The sequence below is a fragment of the Eschrichtius robustus genome, chromosome 13, assembly GCF_028021215.1.
Source record: "Eschrichtius robustus isolate mEscRob2 chromosome 13, mEscRob2.pri, whole genome shotgun sequence".
NCBI classification, from domain to species: Eukaryota; Metazoa; Chordata; class Mammalia; order Artiodactyla; family Eschrichtiidae; genus Eschrichtius; species Eschrichtius robustus.
In genome coordinates, this window is record NC_090836.1 from 10,898,775 (window position 1) to 10,923,599 (window position 24,825).

The 24,825-nt window shown below is 42.4% G+C and overlaps 1 long non-coding RNA gene across 2 annotated transcripts in view; it reads right to left on the bottom strand.

The window, feature by feature from the left end:
* Positions 1–24,825, bottom strand: part of LOC137774939 (uncharacterized) — a 37,943-nt gene continuing 13,118 nt past the window's right edge. The window contains exons 1-4 of one of the 2 annotated variants that reach the window (XR_011075949.1): positions 4,423–4,494; positions 2,298–2,352; positions 1,632–1,737; positions 1–892 (exon numbers count right to left, since the gene is read on the bottom strand). This is a non-coding gene — a long non-coding RNA (uncharacterized lncRNA). Of the gene's footprint in view, positions 893–1,631; positions 1,738–2,297; positions 2,353–4,422; positions 4,495–24,825 lie in introns of those variants that run through there. The other variant, XR_011075950.1, reaches the window with a different exon arrangement.

Consider the following 24,825-nt stretch of genomic DNA (forward strand, 5'->3'; position numbering starts at 1 on the left):
TTAGCAGGAGAAAATCAAACAAAAGTTTAATAACAAGTATACATGGGAGAGACCCAGGAAAATGGGGTAACTCAACCACAATGTTGGCCAAAGCCCTCCCCTTAAATACTACCTTCAGCTAAAGATGAAAGAAAATGTTGGGGATGGGGTTTGGAATTTGGAAGGGGAGGAAAGCAATTCACATGGAGTTTGTAAAGCGAATGTTTGGTAAACGAATGTTTGCTGGGCCATCCAGAGACAATGGGATACAGAGGACTCTGGTCTCCAGGCCCTGCTGAGCTTCCCCACTACACTCAGCCCATACTCTTTGCAGATCCCTCTGGTGACAGCTCTATTCCAGGAACAGGCCCTCTATCTAAATTCTTTTAGGAAATTATGGGGAAGGTCAAAGTTCCTGAGTCTTCTGTTTCCTAAAAACAATCAGTCTAAATTAATCCTCAGGCCAAAAAGGCATATTTTGGGGTGGCAAATTTTGCTTCCCTACAGCATAGTGGGTGATTTGGAGGTTGTCACACGCACAACCGTGAATGGTCAAAGGCTGCATTCAATCACATTGCAAATCCCTCATGCTCTGGTGAAAGAAAGAAATGCTAAAATTCCATTTCCTGATGGCCACATGAACACTCTCAATAGGATGTGTCATCTGCCTAGGGATAATCTGAACCTCTTGGGAAGATTAGGATCTATTAATCTGGGAGAATCTCTTCACAGCACAGACTTTCAAAGATGTGTGTTCCCATCTCCAGTGGCAACAGATGTGCCTGGGTTTCCTCTTGCCCTCTGTCCCACACGTGGCTGGTGGGATGGAGGAAGCATTTGATGAAGTGATCTGTAGTCTCTGTCACTGCCCGCTTGGGTTTGGTGGCACATTCTTGTTCCTAATTTCTGGTTTCTTTAGGGAGAAGGACAGAGAGAAGTGAATTAACATTCGGTGAGTCCTTATAATGAATCAGACACATTACATACATGATTTCACAGGTTGTAACATTCCCTGAGAATCCTGGTTTTTTTGAAAATCCATGTTAAGGAACATGGCGGATGATCTACACTTCAGACCACAACACAGGAGATAAGGGGACAGGAGGATTCTCTTTGTAGAACCTCCTCAGTTCTCTCGGCTCACAGGAGATGAAAATGCTGACACGATGTCAGATTCTAACACTGATAGACTTCCACATTTGGGCACTTTTTGGGAGTGCACATCTTCCTTTGCAGGTTTGTGAAATGATAGGCTCATATTACTTTGTGGACTGTCATACCCAATGGCAGTAGCGTTTTGGATTTGTACTGGTGACCCTGAAGAAACAATTTAGCATCTTAGCATAACTCATTGAGAGAACATTCTCAGCACTTCATAAATCATGTGTCTGAGATGCATGGCTGTTAGGTGATCAGGCCGTGACCAAGGTACCTCTACCAATCTTGCAGGACAAGTATCTCGGAGAAAATAAACTCACTGGATACCCTGAACATGTATAGTGATGTCAATAGCATGATAACTATTTGTGGTATCTGCTTAATTTTGGTTCTTATTGCCTTAGTTTTGCTTTTGCTCATAAGAGTTGTTGCTTGCTGACCATAATAGCTCAGAACTTAATTCCATTGACACCTTTTTTGGATAGATGACACACCTTGTGGCTCAGAGATCCCAGGAACAGTGTGAAGATATGGCTTCTGAAGTTTGACCCTGGCGGTTTCCTGTGGGTGGGCAGGTGGTCTGTTCCACATGCTGAGTTGCTGGAAAGAACTTACATGAATTATTGTATCCTGCTTTGCATATATAAATACTTAAGTCTGTGCTTAATAATATCCTTGATGTAAATATCCTATGAACACATGAACTGCTAAATCAGCCTTTCAGATAAGTTCAATGGGCTTGTCATCCCACAAACAGTTTTTAACAGCCTGCCCTCTCTCCAGGCTACAAAACCTGTATCACAGAGACAGTAAAACTGATTAAAAACAATTAACATTCTTTCCTATTCCTATAAATAATATAACATTATTTCCTATTCCTATATCTAACATTCATATTCCTATTCTTTCCTATTTCCTTAAGCTTTTCTTAAGCTTCTTCTGGTAATAAGTATGTAGAACGGTGACATATGAGACTTATCAATTTACAAGTGTTTACTGGGCATCTTTACTGTATAGCTAAGTGTAGAGGCCTGATCCAAAAGAGGTGGGAGATATTGTCCCTGCCCTCAAACACTAATAATAAAGTCCAGGAGTTAAACATAACACTCAAGATGTAAGCATAAAAATGTTTGACAATATGTATAAATTGTGTGACTAACCTCTGTCCTGGAGTGCTGGGGAAGGTCATCATGGAGATCCAGAAATGAGCTGGGACTTGAAAAAATTGTAGAATTTGTATTATTAATAATAATTATAAAAATGGAGCACATTACCATTTATAGTAAGTTCTTTTTATGATCCCTATACCACCTCTCTGAGATAGGTGGTGGAAGGAAGGAATAGAATTTGTTGAAAAATATGCTAAGTGGACCAGATGACACCTGCGCACGAAGTGGGTTTCATTACAGAAGAGGAATCTTGAGCTTAGGGAACCCAAATCTTTTATAATGGGGAGTAAAAGCCTTGATTTTTGTTCCGAAGGGAGACTCTGTCTTCCAAGGCTGTTTATTATACCAATGTCTTTGAAAAGATAAATCTGGAACAAAGAGTAGTCAGTGCCTCTCTCATAAGCCATGCAAACTCATGAGAGACCCAAGGAGAATTGTCTCTCATTACTGTCTCAAGATTACCCAGCTAGTAAGCATCAGGGATAGGATTAGAACCAAAGCAGCCAAGATCATTGAAATGGTCTCACTGGTTCCCTGTCCAAGATATCCGACTCAGATTTGTTCCAACACCTGGGACCAGCCCTCGTCCTGTTTGGGAAGTTTTGTTGCTGGTCTGGCTCATATGAGGCATCACTCATCAATGATTGGGCTCCTTTTTTGCCCTTTGGAGCCAAGTCCCAACCTTGGGCTCCATTCTTGTGGTGTTTCTTGCCTTGTTTCTCATGGCTGAAGTGCCTGTCTTGGTACTTGACCCAGTTCCACAGTCTCAGGGATTCCCCTGCCATTTTCCGGGCCACTCTGGCTCAGCATCATGCCTGGATCTGTGTGTCTTCTACCCCACTGTACTTGGTGCAGTTGTCGCAGTTGCAGGAACTCCCGATAGTGACCTGCCTACCAAGAGCTTTGTGCTGTCATTCCTTCTACTAAGGCTACTCTGAAGGCCTAGTTGGGCTTCAGATATCCTCTCCTGTAACATCTCCTCCCACGTGCTTGTATGACCATGTCCAGTGTGTTTTGTTTCTGGGTCATCGTCCAGTTGCTTACTTGATTTCATTCCAGTGGGAGAGGGAGAAGGTGATGGGGAGATCGAAGATGAACAGCATGAGCGGAGTGCTGCCGGGTGATAGCGATACTGGGCCAGCCCGGAGGCCAGTCTGATTAGAGCCAAGGGGAAGAGTGGCACAGAAGAGACTCTGAATGCCAGGCTGAAGAATACTGATGGAGCAACTGCTAAATCATAGAGCGTCGTAAAACTTGATGGTAGTGTGCTCGGTTTGATGGAGAGAGCATGGATTTGGGAATCAAACAGAACTGGGTTTGAATCCTGGATCTGCTGTGTACTTGAGCATGACCTTGGAACTTTTGCTCTCTGCCTCACAGTTTCTCATCTGTAAAATGGTAGTAATAACACCTATTTCATGGGGCTGTGATGAGGATCGTTGGTAACACACATGAAACACCTACCACCATGACCTCAATTTTCAAATGCTATTCTGCATTTATCATTATGGAATGTTTGCCCAGGGTAGACCTTAGAGCTTATTTAATCTAACCCTCTTATTTAATTAAATTAATTACTTTATTTATTGAAGTATAGTTGGTTTACAATATTGTGTTAGTTTCATCTGTACAGCATAGTGATTCAGTATTTTTGCAGATTATACTCCATTTTAGGTTATTACAAGATAATGGGTATAATCCCCTGTGCTTAACAGTATGTCCTTGTTGCTTATCTATTTTATATATAGTAGTTTGTATGGTCTAACCCTCTTATTTTACACACAAGAAAAAACGAAGCACAGAGCGGTCAGAAAAATGACCTGTTCGCCCAGCCTTGCCAACTAGTGACAGCGTCTTATTCATTGGACACTTATTATCTATCAAACAGTGCGTGAGAGTGTGCAGTCCCACATTTATAACTTGACTTTACTGCAAGCAGTTAGGAGCAACTTCTGGAGACACGGTCCATGGGTTTGATTCTGGCTTACCCTGTGCAGGGGAACTTGCCTTTCTTAGCCATAGACTATCTACATGTAAACCAGTAAAGTGCTCCTGTGACATAGCCAGTCTCCTAGCACTTGAGCCTCACTCCCTTTCCCCCATCCCTCAAAAATACCTCATCCTTTGCTGCCACTCAGGGTCACTTCAACCAGCTAATTCCTACTCATCCTGCGGGGCTCAGCCTAAGTGCCGTTTTCTCAACGAAGCCTTCCCAGAACTCCAGTGAGGCAAGTTTGCGTGTCATGTGCTCCTGTAACACCCTGTGTTCTCCTTCACAGTATTCTTTCTGCTCCTTATGACATCACAAGCACCCTCCTTTTCCGCTGGGTGATCTCTGTGAGAGCCGCGGTTGGTTGGTCTTGTTTTCCGGGACATCCCCAGAGCTCGGCAGACAGTAGATGTTTAATGAATGTTGGTTAAATGATTAAACAAGGTTTGCCAACTGCAATAGTTGTTCCAGAATCTTGGCGTTGCTGCTTGGAGTGTAAAAAAATACTCTCAAAATTGGAAGATAATAGTCTCAGAAGAAAGGAGAGTTCTTCCCAAGAAAGGCAATTGGAAAAGTTATGCAGACATGGATAAAGTTATGTAATCTACATAGTATACGTCTCCACATACACAAGCATATTGCACTGCCCTTATTTTTCCCATTTCATCTTGCCGTGACACTTCATCGTGGACTTACTTGGCCCAAGGACTGGCATTTGGAAACTGCTATGCTAAAAGTCACAGCCATTAATTAACTGTAGCAATTTTCATTGCTCCACATTGCCGAGGAAAGCAAATTTCACAGTCCCAAAGGTTTTCATTACAAAGGTACCAAATATACATCCATCTTTTATTTCCTCTTGGTTCAATTTTTACCCCTAGTTCTACTTTTTTTTTTTTTTTTTAATGAAAACCCCACTTTGTCGCGAGGGCTTATTTAGTTCCCAGGACAGTGTATCCCATCCAGGCAAGGGAAGTAACAGTACGTGCAGAAAAGGAGCACTCCTCTGGGAAGTGTCATTTAACCAGAGTGAAACGTGACCCTTATAGCTGCTGAAATGCCTTCATGGATTTATGGTGTCCTCAGATGGGCCCTATCCTGCCCCAGCGTGACAGCAAGGGAACCGTGCTTAGGAAATTGGGCTCAGGGACACCATGTTCAGCTGTGCGGGCTGCACCATGCCCAGGGGTCCCCAGCTAAGGGGAGGGAGCTCTCTCTCCTAGCTGTGCATCCGGATGGGGACTGGCTCTGCTAGGAAGACAAGGCCATGTGTCTCTAGGTCACACGGAGGAGAAAGGGCCAGAGGTGATGTTGATTCACTGCGTCCGTGGAGTGTTTTGGTTTAGGGGGTGTGGGTTTTGCAGTCAAGGAGACAGGGGTGTAGATCTCTGCTCCACCACTTACTGTGTGACTTTAGGCAAGTTTGTAAGCCTCAGTTTCCTTCTCTGTAAAAAAAGGATAATGGCAATATCTCTTTCATAAAGTTGGTGGAAGGATTACATGAGATAATGCAGGCAGAAGCCTCTCAGAGTGGCAGGACCATGTTCAGTGCTTCCTAAATTCCGCCTCTGTCCATCATCGGTGGTGCCATGATGCCCACGGCCATCCAGGAAGTGCTCAAGAGCAGAGAGCTCTTATGCCCTTTGCTCACTTTCCCCCATCTCACTGCCCTGTCCCAGCCCGTGCCTCCCCTTACTGACCCCATCATTCTTGTTCACTAAAACCAGAAACCCAAGACCGTCCTAGCTGCCTCTCTCTTCCTCTCCCTCACCTCTAACATCTAAGCAGTCTCAAAGTCTATCAGTGCTACCACCTCCGCCTCCATTCCCACCGCTCTCACCCCTGCTGCTTGGCCCAGAAGAGCATGATTCCTCTCTTAGACCATGGCAGCAGCCCTGGGGCTGGCTCCCCTCGCCAATCTTCCAGAAATGCAAATCTGATCTCATGGACTCTCTTGCTGAAGACTATCCCTGTTTAGGTTCGGGATAAAGCTCCAAGTTCTTTGGGGGTAATGATGGCTCGGCAAGACCTGGGCCGTCTCCTCCTGCTCGTACCCCCATTCGGGTGTACCAGAGACGTGACGCTGTTTGTGAACTCCCAACAGCTTTGTGTGGTTTTCTATCTCTGTGCCTTAAACACATTCCTTCTTTCTGGAATGCTGTTAATAATGAGGAGGAGGACGACGAAGCAGAGGAGGATGGTAATAAGAATAACAGCCACCGTGTACTGGGAATTTACAATGTACGATTCTCAAGGCTCAGTGCTTTACATTCATAATCTGCCTTTCCCCAACTCATCAAATATAATTATCAGTTTTGTTGTTGTTGAAATCTCAGGACATTTATTTATTTATTCTTTTTTTTTTTTTTTTAAACTTTGGGTTTATTTATTTATTTTTGGCTGTGTTGGGTCTTCGTGTCCGTGCGAGGGCTTTCTCTAGTTGTGGCAAGCGGGGGCCACTCTTCATCGTGGTGCGCGGGCCTCTCATTATCGCGGCCTCTCTTGTTGCGGAGCACAGGCTCCAGACGCGCAGGCTCAGTAATTGTGGCTCACGGGCCTAGTTGCTCCGCGGCATGTGGGATCTTCCCAGACCAGGGCTCGAACCCGTGTCCCCTGCATTGGCAGGCAGATTCTCAACCACTGCGCCACCAGGGAAGCCCTATTCTTTTTTTTTTTTAAAAAAAACTATTTTATATTGGAGTACAGTTGATTAACAACGTTGTGTTAGTTTCAGGTGTGCAGCAAAGTGATTCAGTTATACATATACATGTGTCTATTCTTTTTCAAATTCTTCTCCCAGTTAGTTTGTTGCAGAATATTGAGCAGAGTTCCCTGTGCTATGCAGTAGGTCCTTGTTGGTTATCCATTTTATTTTATTTTATTTTTAAAAAAAATTTATTTATTTATTTATCCAATTTATTTATTTTGGGCTGTGTTGGGCCTTCGTTGCTGTGCGCGGGCTTTCTCTAGTTGCGGTGAACGGGGGCTCCTTGGTTGCGGTGCATGGGCTTCTCATTGTGGTGGCCTCTCGTTGGGGAGCACGGGCTCCAGGCACGCAGGCTCAGTAGCTGTGGCACGTGGGCTCTAGAGCGCAGGCTCAGTAGCTGTGGCGCATGGGCTTAGTTGCTTCGCAGCATGTGAGATCTTCCCGGACCAGGGCTCGAACGCATGTCCCTGCATTGGCAGGCGGATTCTTAACCGCTGTGCCACCAGGGAAGCCCTGGTTATCCATTTGAAATGTAGCAGTGTGTACATGTCAATCCCAAACTCCCTAACTGTCCCTCGCCCCTCCCCCCGCCGTAACCATAAGTTCGTTCTCTAAGTCTGTGAGTCAGTTTCTGTTTTGTAAATAAATATCATTTTTTTTGATTCTACCTGTAAGCCATATCATACAATATTTCTAATATAATTATCATCTTTTAAAATCTATCTTTGTATTTACTCACAAGAGTGCTTCATGTGTAATCCAGAGGGCTTGACTTTGCCTGGGTCTCTTACCTACTGGACGAGCTCAAGTTGGCACGTGTAGTAACCAGTGCTGCACCTCCTGCTCATGTTTTTTTCCTTTTATTTATTTATTTTAAAAATATTTATTCATTTAGGCTGAGCCAGGTGTTAGTTGCAGCATGCGGGATCTTTAGTTGAGGCATGCGAACTCTTAGTTGCGGCAGGCATGTGGGATCTAGTTCCCCGACCAGGGATCGAACCTGGGCCCCCGGCATTGGGAGTGTGGAGTCTTATCCACTGGACCACCAGGAAGTCCCATTTTTTTCCCTTTTAAATAGACTTTATTTTTTAGAGCAGTTTTAGATTTACAGCAAAATTGAGTGGAAGGTATAGAGGGTTCCCATATACTCCGTGCTTTCCCTTCCCAGCCTCCTCCAGTATCAATGCCCCACACCAGAATGGTACATTTATTATAACTGATGAACCAACATTGATATATCATTATCACCCAAGGTCCATAGTGTACATTAGGGTTCATTCTTGGTGTTGTACAATCTATGAGTTTTGGCAAATGTCTAATGACATGTATCCACCACTGTAGAATCATACAGTGTAGTTTCACAGCCCTAAAAAATCCTCTGTGCTTTACCTATTCATCCTTCTCTTCCACCAAACCCAGGCAACCACTGATCTTTTTACTGTCTCTAGTTTTACCGTTTCCAGTATATCATATTGTTGGAATCACACAATATGTAGGATTTTCAGATGGGCTTCTTTCATTTACTAATATGCATTTAAAGTTCCTCAATGTCTTTTCATGGCTTGATGGCTCATTTCTTTTTAGTGCTGAATAATATTCCATTTTCTGGATGTACCACAGTTTGTTTCTCCATTCGCCTACTGAAGGACATCCTGGTGGTTTCCTGGTTTTGGCAATTATGAATAAAGCTGCTGTAAACATCTGTGTGCAGGTTCCTGGGTGGACATGTATTTTCACCTCCTTTTGGTAAACACCAAGGACTGTGATTGCTGGATTATTCGGTAAAAGTATGTTTAGTTTTATAAGGAACTGCCTAACTGTCATCCAAAGCGGCTCCGCCTGTGGGCTGTGGTGTAGTGGTGACAGGCTAGGAGAATGGCCCTCTCCTCAGTTCTGCTATACTTGCACCAAGTTTCACAAAGCCTTTCATGAACACAGCTAAAAACCTCAATAAATGAAGCAAAGTACAAGTAACAAAACAAAACAGAAAAACAAAGTGGCTGTACCAGTTTGAATTTCCACCAGCAATGAATGAGGGTTCTTTTTGCTCCATATCTTTTTTTTTTGGGGGGGGGGGTTATTTTTATTTAATTTATTTATTTACTTATGGCCGTGTTGGGTCTTCGTTTCCGCGCGAGGGCCTTCTCCAGTTGCGGCGAGCGGGGGCCGCTCTTCATCGCGGTGCGCGGGCCTCTCACCGTCGCGGCCTCCCTCGTCGCGGAGCGCAGGCTCCAGACGCGCAGGCTCAGCAGTTGTGGCTCACGGGCCCAGTCGCTCCGCGGCACGTGGGATCCTCCCGGACCAGGGCCCGAACCCGCGTCCCCTGCATTGGCAGGCGGACTCTCAACCGCTGCGCCACCAGGGAAGCCCTGCTCCATGTCTTTGCAAGCATTTGGTATTGTCAGTTTTTGATTTGAGCCAGTCTAATAGGCGTGTAGTGGTATCTCATTGTTGTTTTAAGTTGCATTTCCCTGACAACATGTGATGTGGAGCGTCTTTTCACGTGCTTACTTGCCATCTGTACATCTTCTTTGGGGAGGTGTCTGCTAAGGTCTTTTGCCCATTTTTTAATCAGGTCGTTCTTTTCTTATTCTTGAGTTTTAAGAGTTCTTTGTGTGTTTTGGATAACAGTCCTTCATCAGATATGTCTTCTGTAAATATTTTCTCCCAGTCTTTGGCTTATCTTCTCATTCTCTTGAGCTTCTACTCATGTTTAAAGTGCAGCTCAGTGCTCACTTTCTGTGACATTGGGCTTGTCTCTTCCCTTCCCCAGCAGTTGATCTCTGTTGACTTTGTACTGGCACTGTACTTTTTACAAACACCCATTGTATTGTAAGTATTTACCCAGCAGACTGTGAGATTCTTGGGGAGAGGGTCGTGCCACTCATTTTTGCGTTTCCACAGCAAAGAGCAGTGTCTGGCATTAATTAAGTCCCCAGTACGTGTGTGTTGAGTGAACTGAGGTTTAACATGAGGACATACTGACCAGGACACCCCTGCCTCCCTCAAAAGTACAGGGGGAGTTTTTCCTTCAGCAGAGGTAATGAGACACGTGCTCTGGGAATGGCATTCTGGTACCGGTTACATTACCTCTTCACCTGGACACAGGTATTTTTGCTGAATTCCAGATGCAAGCCATCTAGTCTGCACCAGAGAAGTCACAGCGGGGCAAGAAGCTGAATGTCCTCCCTACTCATGACAAAATATTTGTGAAAAGCTCTGAGGCTCTTCGTGGGCAGGGAGCCTGTTCGTCGTGGGCGCATAATCTTTCAGAGGGTGTATCCCAACTCAGCTCTTCTGCTCCTCTACCCATGTCTGCATATCTGCATAGCTAGAACCTTCACTTAAATGATTTACCATTCTGTCTGCCTCCAGAAAGTCTCTTCTGGTTTCCTGAATGGAGCCATATGTGCAAATACACATGCGAGCCTAGGTGGTGAAATTCCTCTTGAATTCTTTCACGGATCAGAATGTTTCAAGCTTTAAAATCAAAACCCTTTCCTCACTCTCTTCTCTCTCTACTTCCATCTTCTTTCTGTTTCTTCTCACATACCATCTTTGCCTCTCTTTCCTTTGGCTTGCAGTGTTTTTGTAAAATTCCCCCTTCCTGACCCATCTACTCTTTGGCATTTAGCTCAGAATACGTTCCATTATGTTTAAGAACCCTTTTCTCTCAACGGAGCTTCTATTGGGATCAGGCTCTGTGTCCAGGGTTGGGTTAAACCCTCGGGCGAAGTAATTCGGAGAAGAAAGAACTTTCACATGGTCTATAGGCTTGTGACCATTTGGCTTAATAGACATGACTGCTAAGACATTCAGAGGAAAAGTAAAGAAAAACCCCTTAAAAGATCACGATGTTTTGTCTGCAAGACTTCAGGCTTTTGATGTTAGGCAGGAAAAATATGTGGATTCTTGACTGAATTTTGCAACTTCCACAGGGTGTTTTAGGAATATTTAGATAATAGTCATTACTAGCATCTTGGATCAATTTAGGTAATTTAAAAAGTTACCGAAGTATTGCTTACTTGTTGTAAAAAGTCCAGGTAAGATGGGAGTCTACAGGGTAGAAGCTTAAACGTCCTTCTAGTGTCGTTTCCCCTCCTTCCAATTTCACTGTTTCCTAAAATGAATCAGAGATTGACCATCTTTTTGGACATTTTTTTTTCTGTGCATCTGCATACATTCATAGTTGTATTGTTTTTTTTTTAATGTAAATGGTCATTTTATACAATTCCCTCTGTGATGTTCATTTTTCTGATGAACAATAGACCTTGGAGATCTCATGTCAGTACACCCTAAGCTACCTCACTCTTCTGTGCTGCTGCCTAACGTTCTGTACCATGGACACATTGTCATTAATTTAAACATTTCCCTAGGGAGGGGTGTTTGGCTTGTTTCTTTTCTTTTTTTCCCTTTCTTTTCTTTTTTAAAAATTTTCTATATTAAACAAAAAAATCAATAAATGTCCTTACACATATATTTTTTCCCATGTGTGTATATTTCTGTTGCATGTTGTCAAGCTTTATAAGTTGTTGCTGATTCCAAGTGAGATTGAACATCCTTTTTTATTTGTCTATTTGTTTTTCTTTATTTCAAAGAAATTATTTCTGTAAATTTCCTTGTTTACTCTTCTTAGGAGCTATATGTATTTTCTTATTCCTTTTTAAGGACTTTCCCCCAACATTTTACTATGAAAAATTTCAAGCATACAGACATGTTGAAAGAATTGTGTAGTAGACATCCACACACCCACCATCTAGACTTGACCATTAACATTTTCCTATATTTACTTTATCATTTATCTTTCCATCTATTCATCCCTTTATTCATTTATCAAGCCACCTTATTTTTGTGCCTTTCAAAATTAAGTTGTTGATATCCATACACTAAGTACTCCAGATGTTTATCAATAACAGACTTTGATATTCATTTACAGTCCTATTTTTTGAAGTAAAATTTACATACAGTAAAATGCAGAAATCTTAAGGGTACAATTCAATGTAGGGAGCTTTTTATATATTAAGACTAGCAATCTGGGACTTCCCTGGTGGTGCAGTGGTTAAGAATCCGCCTGCTAATGCAGGGGACACGGGTTCGATCCCTGGTCTGGGAAGATCCCATATGCCACGGAGCAACTAAGCCCGTGAACCACAGGTACTGAAACCCGCGTGCCTTGGAGCCCGTGGGCCACAACTACTGAGCTCACGTGCCACAACTACCGAAGCCTGAGCGCCTAGAGTCCATGCTCTGCAACAAAAGAAGCCACCACAATGAGAAGCCCACGCACCGCAACAAAACATAGCCCCTGCTCGTTGCAACTAGAGAAAGCCCACGTGCAGCAACAAAGGCCCAATGCAGCCAAAAATAAAGTAAATTAAAGGTGTTGCATGTTTCATTGTTTAAAAAAAAAAAGAGTAACCTTCTTTCCCCTTATATATATATTGCAAGTATTCTCTCTCAAGCTGCCTCTTAATTTTTAACTTTGTTATGATATCTTTCACATACAGAAATGGAAAATGTCCATAGTCGATCTATCAATAATTTTCTTTTTTCATTCTAAGTGTTATGTTTGCTTAGGAAGATGTCTCCCAACCTAATATTACCTTTTCTTTATAAAGCAGAAATATTTTCACTTTTTAAAAAAAATTTATTTTATTTATTTATTTGGCTGCGTTGGGTCATTGTTGCTGTGTGCAGGCTTTCTCTAGTTGTGGTGAGCGAGGGCTACTCTTCATTGCAGTGCATGGGCTTCTCATTGGGGTGGCTTCTTTTGTTGCGGAGCACGGGCTCTAGGCACGCGGGCTTCAGTAGTTGTGGCATGCGGGCTCAGTAGTTGTGGCTCGTGGGCTCTAGAGCGCAGGTTCAGTAGTTGTGGCGCACGGGCTCAGCTGCTCTGTGGCATGTGGGATCTGCCCCGAGCAGGGCTCGAACCCGTGTCCCCTGCATTGGCAGGCAGATTCTTAACCACTGGGCCACCAGGGAAGTCCCCTAATATTACTTTTTGACTTCCATATTTTCAGTGCTTTGGTAGTTCTATTTAAAAAATTTAAAATCCACATTAAATTGTATTTTTGTGTAGGGAGGAATATAATATAGCTTTTGCAGTGGGGAAACCAGTTGTCCCAAAGCCAAACACTCTTTTTAGAATCCTCTCCTATAGTCTTTGAGTTTTCTCCAAACCTTAGAAGAAATTGGAAGAGTGAAGAGAGAAAAGGCAGCAAAAAAGCAGAAGGTAGGGCAGAAGGGGATGGAGAGAGAGTGGATGAGATTGCTGGAGTGATGATTTTAAAGGTGTCACTAAAATTTTCTACAACAACTGAGTGGAATGATTTCTGGCATAAAACAGTGAACATGCAAGGCTAGTTTTTGACAGCATCTCCCAAATAATACTATTTTCTAACTTAAACAACATGGTAAGATGATTCAGGGTTTGGGAATTGCAGTTTCTGTATCTTCTTAGTGGAGATATCTGTGAATGAGTTAGAGCCCAGATATGAAGTTTGGAAGATAAAAACTGCAGCGTTAACGATTGATGAGTCTCTACAGACATGGAAATGAGAGAGAGAAAGAAGACAGCAGCCAAGAGCAGGCATATGGGGGATCTGGTCTACATCTTGCTGATCCACTTTTGAGGTGGGGACAATGTAGCCTTTGTAAGGGTGCATGACCTAGGGTTTGAGAAACAAGGGAGCAAAAGCAATTTGAACATGTAGTTCTTTTTTTTTTTTTTTTTTAACTTTTTATTATGTATTGGGGTATAGCCGATTATCAATGTTGTGATAGTTTCAGGTGCACAGCAAAGCGACTTAGTCATAGGAACATGTAGTTCTTTTGAGAACACATCTAGAATATTTTATTCAGTCCTGGAGGTGTTACTGTTGTGTAGGGAGAGATAATCAATTGGAGTGAATTGGAGAAACAGAAGAATAAATTATTTGTTAAGAGGATATGTTAAGATAATATATGCAAAGGCATTTTGTAAATTCCCTTGTGTAACACAAAAGCAAATGCTTTCTATTATTATAATACAAGGAAAGAAAAAGGAGGTATGATTTTTTTTTTTTTTGGTTCCATGATAAACACTTACAGGCATCAAGAGAACTATATGTAGGGGTTCACATATATCATGCTTTTCTCCAAACACAATCTCTATTTATTTAGGATCTACTCAGAAGATAATATTGTACCATATGACCTAGCCATTCTCCACCTCGGCATTTGCCCAAGAGAAGTGAAAGGATATACCCAGACAACAACTTGTACATGAATGTCCATAACAGCTTTATTCATAATAGCCCCAAAGTGGAAACAACCCAAACGTCCATCAATATGTGAAGAGATAAGCAAATGTGTTATACGCATACAATGGAATACTATTCAGCAATAAAAAGGAATGAACTATGGTAGACCCAACAACATGGAATAAATTTCAAAACAGTTACACTGAATGAAAGAATCCAGGCAAAAGAGAGCACATGCCTTTTGATTCTGTTAATATAAAAGTCTAGAAAATGCAAACTATGGGGGAAGGGGAGACAGTGAGGGATTACAAAAGGGAACAAGGAAAGTTTGGGGGTTGATGGGTATGTTCATTATCTTGATTGGGGTGATGGTTTCACGGACGTATATCCTTGTTAAAACTTTTCAAATTGTACAGTTTAAACAGTGTACTTTATTGCATGTCATTTATACCTTAATAAAGCTGTTTAAAAAAAGATAATATCAGAAGGTAGCTATTCACTTTGAAAAACATAATCATTTCTAAAAGATTCAAAATTAAAAATGTTTAGCAAGCACAATTTGCTCCTGCATTCAATCCACGGTTTGATTCAGAAAAATCCAGTTTATACCACATATTTTTAGAATTAAAATCTTTTAAAGAATTTTTCTTAGAGTTTAAGGAGTTTGTGATCATCTATGAGATGAAAAATGAGTCCGAGGGAAACATAAGAGGTTTGTAAATGCATCTGTTCACCATGACACTCTTAGGGTTATAGAATTAGTTCTCCAGAGGGAAATTATAGAAGTCCCATTTACCATAGTCAAGAAAATCCAACTGTACAGAGACTCAGCTAAGAACAGAGCTCAAAACTTGTAAATGCTTTCATCCAACGATATAAGCTTTTCCAAACACCAATTAACAAAGTCTCACACCATCCTAGAAGCAGAGTGGTACAATCGTCACTCCCTTTATAGACTGAGAATTGGACTCCAAAAGTGCTAAGACAGCCAGCTCAGGGTCCCCTGGTGGGGCAGCTGCTGACACAGGGCAGAAGCTTGAGTTCTGCATCCTGGCCCTTCCCTTACATTCTCCAAACAACAAGAAATTCTCTGGCCCTAAACCAGACCATGGAGGGGGAAGAAAACTCATGCCTTGACCAGTTTGCTTTGGAACCAAGACGGTATCAGATCATCCAAAATGAAAATAAATAAGGAAACAGAAGCTTTAAATGACACAATAGACCAGATAGATTTAATTGATATTTATAGGACATTCCATCGAAAAACAGCAGATTACACTTTCTTCTCAAGTGCGCAGGGAACATTCTCCAGGATAGATCACATCTTGGGTCACAAATCAAGCCTCAGTAAATTTAAGAAAATTGAAATCATATCAAGCATCTTTTCTGACCACAACGCTATGAGATTAGAAATCAATTACAGAGAAAAAAAGGGAAAAAACACAGACACATGGAGTCTAAACAGTACATTACAAAATAACCAAGAGATCACTGAAGAAATCAAAGAGGAAATCAAAAAATACCTAGAGACAAATGACAATGAAAACACAATGATCCAAAAACCTATGGGATGCAGCAAAAGCAGTTCTAAGAGGGAAGTTTATAGCAATACAAGCCTACCTCAAGAAACAAGAAAAATCTCAAATAAACAATCTAACCTTACACCTAAAGGAACTAGAGAAAGAAGAACAAACAAAACCCAAAGTTAGCAGAAGGAAAGAAATCATAAAGATGAGAGCAGAAATAAATGAAATAGAAACAAAGAAAACGATAGCAAAGATCAATAAAACTAAAAGCTGGTTCTTTGAGAAGATAAACAAAATTGATAAACCATTAGCCAGACTCATCAAGAAAAAGAGGGAGAGGACTCAAATCAATAAAATTAGAAATGAAAAAGGAGAAGTTACAACAGACACCGCAGAAATACAAAGCATCCTAAAAGACTACTACAAGCAACTCTATGCCAATAAAATGGACAAACTGGAAGAAATGGACAAACTCTTAGAAAGGTATAACCTTCCAAGACTGAACCAGGAAGAAACAGAAAATATGAACAGACCAATCACAAGTAATGAAATTGAAACTGTGATTAAAAATCTTCCAACAAACAAAAGTCCAGGACCAGATGGCTTCACAGGTGAATTCTGTCAAACATTTAGAGAAGAGCTAACACCCATCCTTCTCAAACTCTTCCAAAAAATTGCAGAGGGAGAAACTCTCCCAAATTCATTCTATGAAGCCACCATCACCCCGATACCCGAACCAGAAAAAGATACCACAAAAAAAGAAAATTATAGACCAATATCACTGATGAACATAGATGCAAAAATCCTGAGCAAGATACTAGCAAACAGAATCCAACAGCACATTAAAATGATCATACACCATGATCAAGTGAGATTTATCCCAGGGATGCAAGGATTCTTCAATATATGCAAATCAATCAATGTGATACACCATATTAACAAACTGAAGAGGAAAAACCATATGATCACCTCAATAGATGCAGAAAAAGCTTTTGACAAAATTCAACACCCATTTATGATAAAAACTCTCCAGAAAGTGGGCATAGAGGGAACCTACCTCAACATAATAAAGGCCATATACGACAAACCCACAGCAAACATCATTCTCAATGGTGAAAAACTGAAAGCATTTCCTCTAAGATCAGGAACAAGACAAGGACGTCCACTCTCACCACTATTATTCAACATAGTTTTGGAAGTCCTAGCCATGGCAATCAGAGACGAAAAAGAAATAAAAGGAATACAAATTGGAAAAGAATAGGTAAAACTGTCACTGTTTGCAGATGACATGATACTATACATAGAGAATCCTAAAGATGCCACCAGAAAACTACTAGAGCTAATCAATTAATTTGGTAAAGTTGCAGGATACACAATTAATGCATAGAAATCTCTTGCATTCCTATACATTAATGATGAAAAATCTGAAAGAGAAATTAAGGAAACACTCCCATTTACCATTGCAACAAAAAGAATAAAATACCTAGGAATAAACCTACCTAGGGAGACAAAAGACCTGTATGCAGAAAACTATAAGACACTGATGAAAGAAATGAAAGATGATACCAACAGATGGAGAGATATACCATGTTCTTGGATTGGAAGAATCAATATTGTGAAAATGACTATACTACTCAAAGCAATCTACAGATTCAATGCAATTCCTATCAAATTACCAATGGCAGTTTTTACAGAACTAGAACAAAAAATCTTAAAATTTGTACGGAGACACAAAAGACCCCGAACAGCCAAAGCAGTCTTGAGGGAAAAAAACGGAGCTGGAGGAATCAGACTCCCTAACTTCAGACTATACTACAAAGCTACAGTAATCAAGACAATATGGTAGTGGCACAAAAACAGAATCATAGATCAATGGAACAAGATAGAAAGCCCAGAGATAAACCCACGCACCTATGGTCAACTAATCTATGACAAAGGAGGCAAGGATATACATTGGAGAAAAGACAGCCTCTTCAATAAGTGGTGCTGGGAAAACTGGACAGCTACATGTAAAAGAATGAAATTAGAACGTTCCCTAACACCATACACAAAAATAAACTCAGAATGGATTAGAGACCTAAATGTAAGACTGGACACTATAAAACTCTTAGAGGAAAACATAGGAAGAACACTCTTTGACATAAATCACAGCAAGATCTTTTTTGATCCATCTCCTAGAGTAATGGAAATAAAAACAAAAATAAACAAATGGGACCTAATGAAACTTCAAAGCTTTTGCACAGCAAAGGAAACCATAAACAAGATGAAAAGACAACCCTCAGAATGGGAGAAAATATTTGCAAACAAATCAGTGGACAAAGGATTAATCTCCAAAATATATAAACAGCTCATGCAGCTCAATATTAAAAAAACAAACAATCCAATCCAAAAATGGGCAGAAGACCTAAATAGACATTTCTCCAAAGAAGACATACAGATGGCCAAGAAGCACGTGAAAAGCTGCTCAACATCACTGATTATTAGAGAAATGCAAATCAAAACTACAAGAGGTATCACCTCACACCAGTTAAAATGGGCATCATCAGAAAATCTACAAACAACAAATGCTGGAGAGGGTGTGGAAAAAGGGGAACCCTCTTGCACTGTTGGTGGGAATGTAAACTGATACAGCCACTATGGAGAACAGTATGGAGGTTCCTTAAAAAACTAAAAATAGAATTACCATATGATCCATCAATCCCACTACTGGGCATATACCCAGAGAAAACCATAATTCAAAAAGATACATGCACCCCAATGTTCACTGCAGCACTATTTACAATAGCCAGGTCATGGAAGCAACCTAAATGCCCATCAACAGACAAATGGATAAAGAAGATGTAGTACATATATACAATGGAATATTACTCAGCCATAAAAAGGAACCAAATTGGGTCATTTGTTGAGACGTGGATGGATCTAGAGACTGTCATACAGAGTGAAGTAAGTCAGAAAGAGAAAAACAAATATCGTGTATTAATGCATATATGTGGAACCTAGAAAAATGGTACAGGTGAACTGGTTTTCAGGGCAGAAGTTGAGACACAGATGTAGAGAACAAACATATGGACACCAAGGGGGAAAGCAGTGGAGGGGTGGTGGTGGTGGTGTGATGAATTGGGAGATTGGGATTGACATGTATACACTGATGTGCATAAAATTGATGACTAATAAGAACCTGCTGTATAAAAAAATAAATAAAATAAAATTCAAGAATTAAAAAAAAAACAAAACCCAAAGTGAGTCAGCTATACATATACATATATCCCCATATCTCTTCCCTCTTGCGTCTCCCTCCCACCCTCCCTATCCCACCCCTCTAGGTGATCACAAAGCACGGAGCTGATCTCCCTGTGCTATGCAGCTGCTTCCCACTAGCTATCTAAGCCCCCTTTCTAATGCCTGAAAATAAAGGGCCAAAAGGAATCGACTGAATGGAATTAGAACAGAGGGTGGGGGGGCCTGGGGATGTACCGTGCATTTAAAATGAAAGGAAACCTAATGCCTCTCGGTTGCCAAGGCAGGAAATTTCTGCCCAACTGGAAGGGCTGGTTGCTGGAATGCTGGAATCCTTGAGGGGCCTTTCTGGAAGGGCTGGAGGAGGCGAGGCTGTGGGAGAGCTCCTTTGGGCATCCACACCCTGCTGCAGCCTGGCTGGGGGAATGAGTCAAGTACTCCAGTGGTGTCAGGGCAGCTAGATGAGTCTGGCCCAGCAGAGGGATCATTTCGGAATGGGACAGCATTCCGGCGGGGTCATTTCTGTGTCAGGGAACCCTGGGCCCAGCAGGCCAGAGATGGTTGAATTGAACAGCTAGCGTGGAGCCAGCATTAGAACCAGAGCCAGAATCAATCTAAACTATGTTTCTGAAACTACTTGCCATTCCTGATTTAAAACACACACACACACACACACACACACACACACACACACACACACGCACACCGAAGCAAAGCAAACAACACCCCACCTGTTCTAGTACTCCTCACACAGTCAAATCCAAGAAATCAATTAGATACTAAAATTGGGAAAAATTGGGTAAATTATCCCCATATTATTATTATTGGCCATCACTTCACAAAAGTTTCCATAGAATAAAAATAAATATTTTTTTCCTAGTAAAGAGTTTGGTGGTTTCCTGTTGTTAACTTATTTACCCTTAGTAATGAAGTATACACTCAGAAGTTTATGGTTAGACAAGTTTTACCCTGAGGAGTCAGCAGTCTAATTATAATGAAGACAAACAAGCATAAATACACGTAAGTGCTCCTCTCATCAAAATAACCTCCAGGCAGGGCCTCTGCTCTGTGGCTTCTGAACACCCCACTCTTTTAAATATGGCGTCTAGGATGGCAGGGTGTTCTAGGCATCTGTAGTGCTGGGTGACTGCATTTATGGGGTTAAAATGGTGTTCTGCCTCCTTGGAGCCTGAGCTTTGAACCCACACGTGGGCAGTAGCGACCCTTGCCCACTGCTCAGTTGACAGCACTACTCAAAGCATCCACAGTGGCCAGTCCACATACCCTTAGTGGTCTAGGTCTACCGCCAGTGAAGGAGCTTGCACCAAAATGTCGACCACCCATGCCACTAAGCACACTGTTAGGTTCTACTGCCATTTTAGAGTAAGACTTCTTGATCAAAGGTTGGCCAGCTTTCTCTGTAAAGGGCCAGATAGAAAATATTCTAGGCTTTGCTGGACAGTCTCTATCACAAGTAGTCAATGCTGCTGTTTGGTAGCACTAAAAGAGCCATAGGCAACGCACCTCGAATGGGTGTGACTGTGTTCTAATACAATTTTTTTAAAAAAATAAATTTTATTTATTTATTTATTTATTTATTTTTGGCTGTGTTGGGTCTTCGTTGCTGTGCATGGGCTTTCTCTAGTTGCGGCGAGCGGGGTCTACTCTTCATTGCGGTGCGCAGGCTTCTCATGGTGGTGGCTCCTCTTGTTGCGGAGCACGGGCTCTAGGCTCATGGGCTTCAGTAGTTGTGGCACGTGGGCTTCAGCAGTTGTGGCTCACGGGCTCTAGAGCTCAGGCTCAGTAGTTGTGGCACACAGGCTTGGTTGCTCCGTGGCACGTGGGATCTTCCCAGACCAGGGCTCGAACCCGTGTCCCCTGCACTGGCGGGTGGATTCTTAACCACTGTGCCACCAGGGAAGTCCCAACTTTTTTTTTTTTTAAACAAAAATTGGGGGACTTCCCTGGCGGTCCAGTGGTTAGGACTTCGCCTTCCAATGTAGGGGGTGCTGGTTCAATCCCCGTTTGGGGAGCTAAGATCCCACATGCCTTGCGGCCAAAAAACCAAAACATAAAACAGAAGCCATATTGTAACAAATTCAATAAAGACTTAAAAAAAAAAAAAGGGTGATTAAAAAAAAATGAAAATAAACAAAAACTGGCACAAGCAGGAAGTGGCCAGTGGGTTGGATGTGGCTTGGGGGGTGGGGGAGGGGCTGCAGCTGGCCAACCTCTGCTCTAGACGAAGGAGGCTGTTCGTGGTTACATTCTGGTGTGAGTTCCTCACCTTGAATGCTGCTGGACTACAACATGTGGAGGCCACACGAGGCAGGATCCCAGGGCCCATCCACCTGTTGCTGGGGAGACCACGGACAAAGATGTTGTCTCCTTTCTGATCAGAGGAAACATCTACCCTTTGGCCACCCTGCCTTTTCTCCAAACTCATCCATGGCTTTAGCACCATTGCCAATTCTTATAACTTCACTTAGTAAATGCCCACCCCCTTTTCCCCAGTCTCCTTCTCAGTCTCCTTCTGCACTACTCCCCACCTTCTTGCCTCTCTCTCACTTCTAGTTCTCTGCTCTGGTTAACCTAGTTTGGGGTCAGTTATTCCAACTTCCACTCTCTGCCACCAATAGTGCTGCTTCTACGAATATCTAGTAAGGCAGATCCTCTTTTTCCCACTTGTAGTCGCAAAATGGTCAAGGCCAGGCTTTTTTGGTCGTATTTCTTCTTGTTTAGATGTCCAGATCCTCCCTCTGGAGCTCTATGCTATTAAGTCTTCTACCTCTTGCTTCTCTGGACGCTAGTTCTTAAAGACTTCCTTGCATTTGTTGTCAATAAGACCCTATCCTCCAAGAGTAAGTTTCTGTGCTATGCGTCTTAATGATGAATGTTTCTCTCCTTCTCCATCTAGTTTCCATCTGAGTTCACCTCGATCATTTCCTAAACTGCTCCCCTGACCTCTTGATCTTTTCTTCTGAGTTGCTGTCAAGAAACACCAATGTTTTCTCTGTATGAAAAGTTACCTAATTGGCCCTTCCTGTCTCTTTCTTGTCCCATTCAGGTTCCTTGACGTTGGATCTTTGTTCTTTTTTTTTTTTCTTTTCTTTTAAATTATTTATTTATTTATTTATTTATGGCTGTGTTGGGTCTTCGTTTCTGTGTGAGGGCTTTCTCCAGTTGCGGCAAGCGGGGGCCACTCTTCATCGCGGTGCGCGGGCCTCTCACTATCGCGGCCTCTCTTGTTGTGGAGCACAGGCTCCAGACGCACAGGCTCAGTAATTGTGGCTCACGGGCCCAGCTGCTCCGCGGCATGTGGGATCTTCCCAGACCAGGGCTCGAACCCGTGTCCCCTGCATTGGCAGGCAGATTCTCAACCACTGCGCCACCAGGGAAGCCCTGGATCTTTGTTCTTTACTCTCACAATCAATACAGTGAACCATAGTTTTTTCCAGGAGCCAGCCACCCCTCACTGGGTTGGCAGAGGCTAGCTTTTCTGTTTTAACCTTGAATTTAAAGATTCGAGCTAGTACCTGGTACCTGGTGTATAGTCTATAAATTTTTTAGGCTGACAACTGTACAGATCCATCACCCCAGCCCATGATTTCTCGTAGCTAGGCAAAGGCACTCTGAGAATAGGCAGTAGTGAGGCTCCAGAGGAGTCGTGTGGCCCTTGGCCAGCTGCACTCTGATCAAGTCTGTCTTCTGTCTCTGAGTGGGTCTTTCCTCCACTGTTCCCATATCCGCCCTATCTTCTTTGAGGTGACCACTCTGCCTCCCAGACTTTTGTGGGTCCTACAGGAATCTCCCAGAGAACCTGGATTGTGGACATCGGTAGAATGGCATCATGCACCTGACCATGACAGAGAACTGGGTAAGAGAGGGTGAGGGAGGCTGTGTCTTCTGCCCTTCTCCTCCCAACGGTGCGACGCTTTGGATGGAAGATAAACTCCTCCACGGGATTGTTGTCAGTGATTGGCACCACCATGAACCCATCACTCGAGCCAGAAACCAAGGTGCCCCCTGGATAACTCCCTGTCCCTCACCTGCTCATTTCCACCATCGAGTCTTGTCATCACCAGCCTTAATATCTACTTCCTTTCCTCCTGCTGCCACTTTCATTCAGGTGGCCGTCAGCTCTGAGTTGGATTACTGTAACAACTCCCTCCTCTCTGGTCTTCTTGGCTCCAGTTTGAACCTGAGTAATTCATAATCTCCACGGTAGCCAGAGGGACCTTTCTACAATGCAGTTCTGACCCTTCAGTGGTTATTCATCTTTTTCAGGTTAATGGTCAGATTTCTGAGCCATTCCTCATCTGCCCCTTGGTTACCTTCCCAGACTCACCACTCACTACTCCCAGCACCTTCCCACACTTACCTTGCTTTTGCCTGTGCCCTCGCCCACTCGTCCTTCCCAGATCAGAGTCATTCTCATGGATGACCTTCTCCTCTGCTCTAGGGAGCAGAACAGGGGAGCTGATAGGAGCACAGCTCTGAAGTCCACCGACTGTTCAATTCCCAGCTTTGCCATTTACTTGCTGCATGACTTTGTATAAGTTACGTACCCTCTCTGGGGCTCTGTTTCTTTTTCTCTCTCTTTTTTTTTTTTTGAAAATGGGAATAATAAACTTACCTCCCTCATAAAGTTGTGAAGGTTGAAGAAGTTAATATATATGAAATACATAGAATAGCATTGGACACACAGCAAACACTGACTATGCTTTCGTCATCTAATTGTTGTCATTGTTATTGTTATTTTCTCTTCCAGTATGGGAGTAGGTGCCGCTCATATATGCTTCTGTTATGCTGACTGTTACCTGATCCTAGCACTTCCCACACTAGGTTGTTTAATCTTTACTTGTCTCCCTGTGAGACTGTGAGCTTTTCCTTTATTGAACGCAAATGCCCAGCACAGTGCCTGGTGCAGAGCAGATGTTCAAAAGACATTTCTTGAATAAATGGATGAATACAAAGCAAGGATTTTCAATTCCCTGTAAAATGAAGTAGAAGGAGAAGAGGAGAAAAAAATTGAAAAAAAAGAAAAAAACCAACCAAAACACTGTTAAGACAGCTTTATGCCTCTCCTTACCAAAGACACACTCTCCTCTGCACCACCAGCAGTTGGGGCTTATTTTCTTCTTGGCTCAGCCAAGCAGACATCAGCTGTCACCTTCAGGTCCTCATCTTTCTTTGATCCATCATGATGGGTGATCAAGAGTTGATTTATGCACCCCAAAGTCTTTTTTTTTTTAATTTAATTTTTATTTTATATTGGGGTATAGTTGATTTACAATGTTGTGTTAGTTTCAGGTGTACAGCAAAGTAATTCAGTTATATCTATCTATCTATCTATCTATCTATCTATCTATCTGTCTATCTATATTTCCATTCTTACTTCCACAGTCATAGCCATTCTGAGGATTCCAAAAGGCTGATCTCTGGATAACTGAGATGTTAAAGGCAGATCTCAGATCATTGTCGAGAATGGAACGGACCCTCAACTCCTCAAACCCTGAAAGCCAAAAGCCAGTGTTGTGAGTTCAGTAATGGAAGGCTTCTGATTCCTGGAGTGAATCCCACTGGCAGTGGTGACAGCAGCAGGATTCACTTAATGAAGCTCACGGCGCCACAGTCTTCATTTTCTAACAACTGGACCTGGTAGACATTTGCTAACAAAGAAGTGACATGTGCTGCTTTGGAAAGGTCATGGTCAGGTGTCTTCAAAAAGGGACCGGATGACAGTTTGAAAAGAGTGAGGAGAGCTGAGTGGGGTGAGACAGTCTCCCTCAGATCCTGACTATGGTGTAGCCAATGT